We start from the raw sequence: 11,698 nt of genomic DNA, 5'->3' as shown, positions 1-11,698 counted from the left end.
GTCGGGTTTTGGGTTGATTAAACATTGTATGACTAGGTAATGGTTTAAGCAAACCAATTACTCGAGCACAAATGAGTTTTTAGTTGGTATTTTTCTTTAATTGTTTTATTTTATATTTTCATTCTCAGTTAATAAAATTGCGTTTATATATTTAGGTAAACATTAGAGGGACCTAATGAAAAGAACTGAGGAGTTTGAATTTGAGAATGAATAGTTGGAAGTAAAGAATAAAGTTGTTTGAACCAAAGCTTAATTTCATTTCTAGAAATGAATTGATACAAAAAGTGAAATTCAAAGTATCAGATTTTAGATATGAGCACTGTTCAGCATGATCGTGCCCTTTGATAAATTCTTGAAAAGGTTATAAATCTACTAGGTTGATCCTCCCGTGTTACAGGGGTTATTCAAGTTTTGTTTTAATCGTTTTGCTATTTTATGATGATTTATTTTATTTTTTTGCGTAGTTTAGTTTTAATTTAATACATATATAATAGTTTGTTATTATATTTTTTAGCGTTTGAGTTTTTTCAATTGAGATGTGTATATTTTTTAGATTTTTAACAAACAAACATAAACGGACACGAGCATGTTGATTTTTTTAAATGAACAACATTAACACAAATATTTGTCTAATGAAAAGAGGATGTTAATGTAGTTGACAATGGTGGGTAGTATCGGAAGTTAACCGGCGATGAAGACAGACCAGCAACAGAGAACTTGTAAAGGAGATAAATTAAATTAAGGTTTAATGATAGTGTTTGCCAATAAATTAGATCTTATAACCCATTTGAGGGCTATTAGGGTTTGGTAGGTGTAAATTATTCTTTGATGATTAAGGGGTTATTTAACAAATAAATGAGATGTTATAACCCGTTTAGGAGTTATTCGGGTTTGGTGAGACCCATTATCCGCAAAAATTATTGTTTGATTATGAAATAGTTTCATAAATATATGAGATGTTATAACCCATTTGAAGACTATCTGTGTTTGGTAAGACCCATACCCGTGAATTCGGGTCAAATGCATAAGAAGCCTTTATTTAGAAATCAAGCAATCTGATGGCTCTAGATAATGGGAGAACAACATGAGATCGACACATAGGATTTCATGATAAACAATTTAGTCTTTTTACCAATTAAAGGGCTATTTGTATAATATAATTAAAATTGTATTTTACTAACAATTTAAAGGGTGTATTACATGTGGGACCCACCACCATTGACTTGTCTTCTCCAGCACAAAACGACCCCCACCCATTCCCCCTTGCATCACCACACCAATACTTCTTCATCCCAATCCGGAACCAAATTCAGATTTGCGATACACCACCGCCATCGCTATCTCGACGTGGCCACTTGTATAGCCGATTCGATTCACATCATTATCAAAATCGTGATGTGATAAGAATATATGAGAGAGATTTCTGGTGTTCTTCATCTCATCACGGGCCAATATCGTCTTCATAACCAGCCACACCACTACATCTAACGATGTTTCTCATACAAATTGTACAATTCAGAGATGCATCATAATTTTGTCACGTGTCTATCTATTTGAAGTTGAAAGAAGCACATAAATACAATACTTCACTCTGTTTTTTCTTCCCAAATCCAGGTACAACTGTTATCGTTCGTATTCTAATTTTCTGGTTTGTGAAATGATGAATTATTTTCAACAAAGACACTGGCCAAGTTTGTGATTTAGCTAATTTCAATCATCACCCGAAACTTTATATCTCAGGTATATCCTCCTACCTATCCGATTATTTAAGCTATTGTTCCTTCGATCACAGTTTTTACTTTTTTGTTCTTTTAGCTTATTAATCTTCTAATAGCATGTGTCTATGAAGGGCTCTGTATAATCAGAACCTATTGAGCTAAACTTAAGTTAATGGAATGGTAATTTGATGTTTATTAGGGACACTTCCCATAGGGTTTTGGTTAGCTTAAAACACAAATTTACTATGTGGTAAATCTGTTGTAACACAACAAAGTAGTAATGCTATCATGCTCATTATAAAAGAAAACAAATATGAACACAAAACACCAACCAAGCTGTTAGTACTTATTGGTTATGCATGTTTGTTGGTACTCATTTATAAGCTTAGTACCTATCTTTAAAGCCATATGCTGCCGTGAATAAGCTGGTACTTTTTTGAAGCCGCACGTGTCTGCTGGTTGTTTACTTTTTTGATGAAATCAAATAGCCTATGTCTTCATTTGTGCGTTCTCCGTTTGCTCTACGCATGTACTCGGTATCTGCTCTATGTTTCAGATTAGGTCTTACATTTCCCTAATTGTTGCATTCGTCTTAAATTTTCGATTTGCAGTTTTGGTTGGGCCTCTCGGATTCTTGATCTAAGCATCTAGCTCTGCATTACGCTTTATGATTGGTTACGTTTGAAACCAGGATATGTTAAGTGTGTTTTGTGCTTTATAATTTGTAGGTGTTTTCAATAAACACGGTTTCTTGGTTGAATGTGATCTGGAAACATCTTTTTGAATAATATACCGTCTTAAGCTCAATGGAAACTCCTATGTTATTATGCATTGTATCTATCAAGGTCTATTCAATTTCATATACTCTCATTTGAATTTTATTTGGAATAGAATCTATGATAACTTAACCAAATTGCACTTCTTATTTCAGCTCGAATATAGCAATCCAACTACAATGGTTCCTTTATCTTGCCTTTTGTTTTTGTGTTTGTAAGGTAATTAATTATAACCAATAACCATATTCATTTCCATGTGTCTTTGCAGGTACATCCAGTTTAGCAGCATGGTCTCAAAGTAAATCATTCCCATGTCTTTTTGGCAATTATATGAAGAGTTAGGTAAACGTTGTAACTTTTTAGACAGGTTAGTGTCTATACATATAGTTCGTTTGACATGAAACACATTTTGCTTTTAATTATGCTAACTAATTCGAGCTTATGGTAATAAAAAACAATTGTAGGTATGAATTTCATATGCAATGAGTTGATTCGAGGTATGTTGGTGGCATTATTGAATTGATGTTTGTTCACCTTTTTATGTTTTCATTCAAAACTTTGTCATCCTGACCTTATGTGCATTCGAACATGTATTGCCTTCAACTTACTCCGTCGTAACGTGCGGGCTAATTTACCAAAGATATGGTTGATGTTCAAAATGAATAATCTTATCAACATGTCTAATACGCACAACACGACATTTACTTGGCCCGCCGCAACGCGCGGGTACAATTACTAGTTTATATTAAACGGTATATATATATATATAATTATGCAGTTAATTTTATTAAATTTAATATCATATACATCCAATAATTTTTACATTAAAGAATTTGAACGTAATATTGCTATGATCTACTCTTTTATTTACCATCCATAAGAGCATTCTTGTCCATCCATAAGAGCATTCTTGCCATTTTTCATATCTTTAAATCCAAAATTACACTAAAATACATTGCATTTTCACTTTTACTCTCAGCTAAATAATATTTTTTATACATTTATCACTACCTTTTTATTTTTATTCACTCACAAACACTTTCAAAAAATATATAAAAAAATTATATAGTGTTACAAGAACTTTTCAAATATGTAGAAAAATAATTAGATTTTCTCTCTCCTCCACTCACACCACTCTAAACCACTCCTTATATTATAAAAACCTCACTCGCTAAATTTTATGGACGGATTGTAAATGAACCAATTATTTACAGAAAATTATTCAAGATACATCAGTTAACGACCTTATTATTTACAAAAAAAAATTGTTTATAAAGTTTTTCCTCTGTATTTATTTGAGTAAAGGTTTTTAAATCTTGTTTGTTGTATGTGATCATCCAACAAAAATCTCCTATATATCCAATAATTTTCAAATATTTTGTATATTAGATACAATACACAAGATATTTAAAATCCTTTGATTTTACGTGTTTATTTAATACATATGATTAAAATTTTATAATATGTTTTTCTTTTATTTTTTAATATTTCCATACCTTAGGTATTCAAATTGATGTTTATGTTTACCGAGAAAACCGTAGATTGAGATATTTATTTTTAAATCAGAAAGAAAATAAAAGTGGCTCAGCATCCTCAAATAAATAGTCTCTGATTGTATTGTGTTATCTTTTTGTTTATAACTTTTAACTAATAATAGTTTTTATAAGTTATGTTTTTTTAGGGATATTTTAATAATCCAAACTTTCCCCCGTTGGTCGTCACTAAGCAGAACTTTGAAAATATACCACAACAACCCTAAGTTTCAAATTATTTGGCGCAATAAGTTTTTCATTTATGGAGTTAGATTGCGTTAGTTTTTTATCACGTCGCTTACATGGACAAATGTAATATCCCGAAATTTCTAAGAATAAATAATTAATATATTATTTATTTAAGATGGAAAAGTCTATTTGAGTTAATAGAAAAATAGTAAAATGATAAAGATGGAAGGATAAGTAGGCTAATTAGATGTAATTAATTATGGACCAAAAAGGAAAGATGGGCCTCAGGTCCATGGGCTTAAGCGAGTATACATACTCCTTAAAACCCTAATCCTTTCCATTTTCATACATCTCTACACCATAGCCTACACCATCAAAACACACACTTAACCCAATTCCCGTTTTTGAGAAAACCACCCATAAAGACACAAAGATTTCCGGAGATCTAGCCGTCGGATCGGTCTCAAATTTTAACTGAGTGTTCAAGGTATATAAATGAAGATTCCCACCGATTAGATCTTAGATCAGAGGTCAGGAAGTATGGTTTTTATCAGCAAAGACATAGCAGCTCAAAATGAAGATTTTCGGCCACTGTTCCACTATTCCAGTGACTGTAGCGGACATTTCCGGCGAAGGTGAGCTGATGGGTTTGTAGATCGGGACAAGACGGTTCCGTGGCCGCTTGAATCACTCAAATCGAAGTTCGTTTGATATGGTTTTGAGCCTCTCGAGTGATTTCAAACAAAAACCGCAAAGGTACGTTTTTGCTAAAAAGGCTTACTTTTCATGAACGGATTTTACATGAAAATTGGTAGGATGATAGATCGGGTCATGATTATTGATAAAGTAATGAACTTGATAATAAACGGGTTAGTTGGTTTGTTTCGGGTAAAACGAGTAGTGTTCGGTTTGTGAAAAGAATGAGTAAACGAAGTCGGTTTTGCATGAAACTTTGTAGGATAGTAAATCGGACCTTATTATGTGATAAAGTTGCAAACTTGATGATTAAAAAATGAACTTAACGAACCTGCGGTTATGAACGGCTCGATAAAGAAAGCCCTAAATATAGTTTTGAACGTTTTAGCTTAAAGGTCCAAACTTTATGCTTATCCGGGCCGAGTCTTACGGAAAATGACCTTGGGAATGATCGCGGGTTTGGTTATTATCATATACAAGAATTTCACGATGAAACGGAGATGATTTTGGGGGTTAAGATCGAACAGTGGCAGCTGCCGGGCAACTTCGCCAAGTTAAGTTCGCCCGTAGATAACTTAACTACATGCAAGTTCGCCTGTGGTTAACTTCGCTGTACAAGTTCGCTGCTAAGTTCGCTCTTTGGTAAGTTCGCTTACATAGCTAAGTTCGCAGCACGCTAAGTTCGCCAATTGTGAACTTCGCTATATCTAAGTTCGCCTTGTCTTTAAGTTCGCTAAAATGTATAAGTTCGCTTATATTGTAACCCAGGTACATGGCAACCTGTATATGCATACCTATATGTGCATACGCGTGGATTTATGTAATGTAAGAACCTATGAGATAGCACGCTAGAATGTTAAAATAAAGGAAAACCGTAAAAGTGCTAAGTAAAAGTGAGCTAATGCTAGGACACTAGACTAGATCAAACGAGTATTGATACTTGTAACTCTTATACAGTCAGCAGAGCACAGTTAAAGAAAGGAATTACGATTTACGGTGAACGCAACAGGATACAGGTGAGTTTCTAGCCCCACTTCCTTGTTATGTTTTCGGGGCTGTGTGCATACTTGATGTGATAGTTAATACACTTACCTTAAGTGGTAAGTGTATGCCCTGTGTGAATTATGTATGATGATTTCTTGACGGTGCATGAACGATCTTTGGATATTGCATGGACCATCAGGTGGTAGTTAATGATATGATTGATATATATGATGTATGAATGTTGTATGTATGAATATATATGATGTATAAATGATGTATGAATGATTAAGTATGATTAAGTATGATATGTTGCTAGTACGTGAACGCTCTTCGGAGATTGCACGTATTGTCAAGAAAAGTATGTAAAGGATAGGTATGTTATAGTAGTACGAAACAAAGGGACCAGACCCTAATAATATCTATGATGGTGGGACCAGACTCTAATAATATCTGTGATGTTGGGGACAAGACCCTTTATAATATCTGTGATGTTGAGGACCAGACCCTTTATAATATCTATGATGTTGGGGACCAGACCCTTTATAATATCTGTGATGTTGGGGACCAGACCCTTTATAATATCTGTGATGTTAGGGACCAGACCCTTATAATATCTGTGAGGTTATAGGGCGGAAGGCTCTTTAAATAGGTGGATATCTATATATGAAGAGTAAGTAAGTAAGTATATATATATATAAACGAAAGCATGAAAGTATGGGGTATGTATGAAAGATAAGTATGAATAAAGTACACCCCTTCGGGCATGTGTGCAAGTATGTGAACCGATTGTATGTTGTATGATTTACTAGAACTCACTCAGCGTAGCTGACTTTTAGTATGCACGCAGGTGAGTAGAATGAGGCAGCTCGCTTGAGGGGAAGCACATGGCATGGACTTGACGAAACTGGCATCTCAAGAAATGTTATGTTATGTTATCTTAAAAGACGATGTCTTATGTTTAAATGATTTGAATGCTCGTTCAGACAAGAATTGATGGTATGTAATATATTGGTTTGAAGTTTTTAATATTCCGCGAACGTTTTTATTAACTCTGATATTTAGAACTGTGTTTATGAGTAAATCCAACGTTAAAGTGAGGCACCGGTAACGGAGCCTTACAACAAAATAATGATGAGGGGCTGCTAATGTGGCTTTTTATTTGTAATGACCTCAAAAAATATTTCAAAATTAGCCAAGAACCAAAACTTCAAATGCGTACAATGACAACCAACACAAGAACATAATTCTTTTATTTTTATTCCCATCGCGTTACGCGACGAGTGGTAATAAGCATTGCCGCGATACGCAAAGGTCAATAACTATCCGGATATTTTGGTGGCTATCGTGCTACGCTACGGGTATTTATTTAACCCATCGCGCTACTCAAAGCGCACATTAAGTAATCGTGACACGTTGCATGTCATGTGTTAGGCCACGTGGCATAGATATGGCTGACTTGGCAAGGCTATAAAGCCATCGCGTTGCGCCATGTCTTCCTTTGTGGCCATTGCGATACACGAAAACCTCTGAATCAGCCGTAAGGGGGTTTAAGGTTGTAGTCGACGTTCATATCTATCACACCCCGACCAAAGGTGGCGGAACATGCCTGGGTGCAACCGATTGCCCAAATACACAAGACACTATTTAAAGTGACAATATTTAATCAACTTATTTTATTTCATAAATCAATAAACAAATTTGCAAACAAGTAGTAATCATATTGTTCGTTTTATTAATACCCTAATAGTCTTGGTAACGTTTTTCATCAAGTCCTCAAGTCAACAAAAGTCAAACCTGTAACATTTCATAAAATAAAAGGTTGGTGAGCAATTCATAAGTTTGAGTATATAAGTATATAGTAATAAAAAGCCACAAAATTTGTATACAAAACAATAAATAAAGCTATAAACTTGGATAAAATAGTTATCGCTAAATAAGTTAGCGACACCTAGCTATAAGGGGATGTCAAATAGTCTAGGATTTTACTGACAATTGCTAAACACATTAGCACCACCTGGCTACAAGGGGTTGCCAAGTAGTCTAGGATTTTATAGTTATCGTTAATTGCATTACGTTAACGATACCTTTCCATGAGGGGTTGCCAAATAGTCTAGGATTTATAGTTCCACCATCCAAAAGCGATAAACACATAAGCATGTAAGCATTGAACACCAAATCGAGCAATTATTTAACTAAAGTATACAATCACGTTTGTGGGTTTAAAGATTCAAGTAAATAAAGCATTTAGTTTGATAAGTATGAAATGTCACCCCAAAACGAAAGATGAAAAACGGGGTATGAAAGTACTCACCTCGATTGACGAATTGAGAAACTAATAAGTGATCGACATATAGAAAGCTTGTAAACAAAACGAACGAATCCGACTTGAAAGCTAATTGAAAACGAATAAATAAAATATATTAATGAACTTGAACTATAGTTGAAATTACATATGAAACAATAAACGAGAAGGTTCGGTTGTTAATCGGGTTACCGATTAATTAATAATTTAAAATAAAATAATATTATTTTATTGGGCTTTTAAATAACTAAACCAATATTAAATAGAAACAGATGGGTTTAAATCAATAATTCGGTTTTATAAAAATGAATTGATAATAAAGTTTATAATAATATTATTAATGATAATGATAATAATGATTTTATAACATGTTATATATATATATATCAATAAGATGATGATGATAATAATACATAATAATACTACCAATTGAGAATTATAGTTAAAACTAATAATAATTGTAGTAATAATAAATATAATAGTTATTTCTTTATTGTTGAAAACGTTATTAATAGTTTTATAAGTTTTAATAATATTAATAATTATTATTATAATAATTATATGTGTCATATTAATAGTAACTAATACTTACAATATTTTAATAATAGTAGTATTAGTGATAAAAAGATATAACTCGAGTGATGATGACGTTAAATGGTAACTAGGCCCGACATGGGTTTCGGTTAAATAAAACAAGTGGATAATATTCACGATAATATAATTTAATAATATTACTTAATAATCATAGTAATAATGATAATAATAACCATAAATATTATCTTGTTAATAATAATAATAATAATAATAATAATAATATAAGCCTTATTATAAGTTATGAGATTAATAAAATAAATAATATAATTCCAAACACTCTTCAAAGTCGGTTTAGGGGGAAACGAACTCGCGACTCGATTACCGGTTATGAGTTAAACACAAAAACGATTAAAAACTCTAAATCTCCTTACCATGATGTTTGGCCGAGCAACGGTCGTCAGAGAATGTTTCCACCAGAGAGAGAGAGGCCGTAAGAGAGAGAGACCATGAGAGATAGAGAGACGGAGAGAGTGTGTGCGACGGGGAGGGAGAAAGAGAGTAGAGAGAGTGACGGAGGGAAAAAGAGAGAGAGGGAGACGACGGAGCTGAGAGAGATGGTGAGGCCACGGCGGAGAGAGAGAGAGAGAGAGAATGACGAAGAGAGAGAGAGAGAGAGAGCCGAAGAGAGAGAGAGAGGGACGAAGAGAGAAAGAGAGATTGGAGCACCGGTGTTCGGTTTTCCGGTCGCCGGAATAACGAACCGGAGAGGGAAAGGGGTTGCGGGGCTGCCGGAAAGCCGAGTGGTGGTGGTGTCGGGTTGAGGGGTGGCTGAGATGGTGGTGATGCAGTGGAAGGTGGTGGCCTGAGGTGGCGCTGGCATGGGTGACGGCGGCGGCCGGAAAAAGGGGGAAGAAGATGGGGGGGGGGGGGGGAGGGGCGGCTAGTAGTTTTAGTTTAGGTTTAGGGTTTGTTGTTTATATATGATGGTTTATTAATATTTAACTTTAGCCCCTCAAGTTCTAAATGTTTTACGAAAGGGTATAAAACTTAAGAAATGTTAATATGGGTTCAAAAAATGGCAAAGATTACCCCTTACAATTTATAAACCAATTTTTATGTTAAAAGAACAACGATTAGTACACGCCTACATGACGGGTTTTGATGAACTAAGTACGTGAAAAATTTAAAGACCGACTTAAATGATAAATAAAATTATCGGGTCAGGTTTACAATACAATACGGGTTCGAAGTATAATTTATTAAAACAAAACGCGAATGAAAATCGAACACCCGAATTTGACGAATGTCACAATATCTTTCGCTCTCTCTCACTTTCTCTTATAATTAGAGTGTTGTTATAATAGCACTAATCGTTGCAACAATGTCGTAGCTGATCGATCGAGACTTTGATACACAAATCCAAATCTCTGTCTGAACAAAGTGAGACCTTATGCCATTGTGTAAAGTTTTCAATCTCGTGATTATCGTTAAAACTATTCAGTTAAATTAATACATAATACATTGTATTAAATTAGATGTTTAACACTAGAAAGATCTTTTTATAAAATTGTAAGGTGAGACATTCGAGTTTTTGTATAATTCTCATTTCAGTGAGATAATCAGTTTTCCAACACAGGGTATAACAGTCCCAATGTTTTCAAACTGGTTTCATTACATTACAGTGATTAAATCTTTGTAGACTTACATGATAGTTACTACTACTATTGTGAGGTTTTGTATACAATACTGATTTATATCATTACTTGTTGGACAAAGAGTTAGCCAATAAGTAATACGACTACAGTCATAGATACGGTCGAGTGACAAATACCTTTCGGTATTTTGTAAGCTGACATATGTAAAAACATCTTAATGTTATACCGTAAACATCCTACACAATTGAATACAACATACTGAAGTTTGCATAAACATCCTACACATGCATACTTATGTCCACAATCTACCTACACAACTGCTTTGGCATAAATAATATACATATCCCACATAATCAAACTATTAACTTACAATTATTGTTCATATGTAAAACAAACCCCATATAATCTATTGTCTACTATATTAATGTGCAAATATACAATCACAAAAGGTACAAGTATTGTAAAACCACAATATTTATTCCTACACTATTACATAACAAGTCCTACATTTTTAAGAAGTTCTACACTTGAAAACATAAACTACCAACAACTAAATAACCACAAACAAAAAACATATTTAAAGGATATGTTTATAAATCGCAGACATGCACCATACATAGTAACTATATTCACACCTATAACAAAAACAAATAAGAAACCATTCTGGTATATACAATGGTTTCATTACCTGCATAACATACCAAGATCCCCTACACAAATTACCCTACACAACCAACCAACTTTCCTACACCACTAAAAAATGTTGCCTACACCACAAATAGTATATCAGAGATGATGTGTGAGATTGCTTAAACAACCACAAAAAAGTCGAATCACCTTGTTAAACTATTATATAACTAAAATATGAAATCTCAAAAAATACCCAATTTTGAGCACACCAGATGGATGATGACTAGTGTTGCAGGGATAGTGTAGGTATCCAGACTTCTAATTAGGGCTACACATTCAATTAAATAATCAAAATAAGATAAATCGGTCAATTAACAACATAACACTAACCTTCACAAATCGTGGCCTACTATACCGCCGACTTCAAACACAATTAGGGTTCAAGCAAGAAACACCCATTTTTATAAAATTGATGATTAATCTTCAGCAGCCTCAACGAAGATCGCTCAAATCAGGAGCCAATTTGTGAAGATTGTGTTGTGATTTGTTATTTTAGAGAGTTTTGGCAATTAATGAAGATTAGAATAAACGAACACAGGGAATATCATTGACAAATGGGGAGTTTCTATGTTTACCACAATAACAAAATTACAAGATAGCCCTTCTTTATTAAAAGACATTA

The sequence above is a fragment of the Bidens hawaiensis genome, unplaced genomic scaffold (assembly GCF_021521415.1).
Source record: "Bidens hawaiensis isolate Kalapana, Puna unplaced genomic scaffold, B.hawaiensis_p1.1 tig00027793_1, whole genome shotgun sequence".
In the NCBI taxonomy this organism is placed as follows: Eukaryota; Viridiplantae; Streptophyta; class Magnoliopsida; order Asterales; family Asteraceae; genus Bidens; species Bidens hawaiensis.
The sequence above is the reverse complement of the archived record's forward strand: the minus strand, read 5'-3'. Positions refer to the sequence as shown.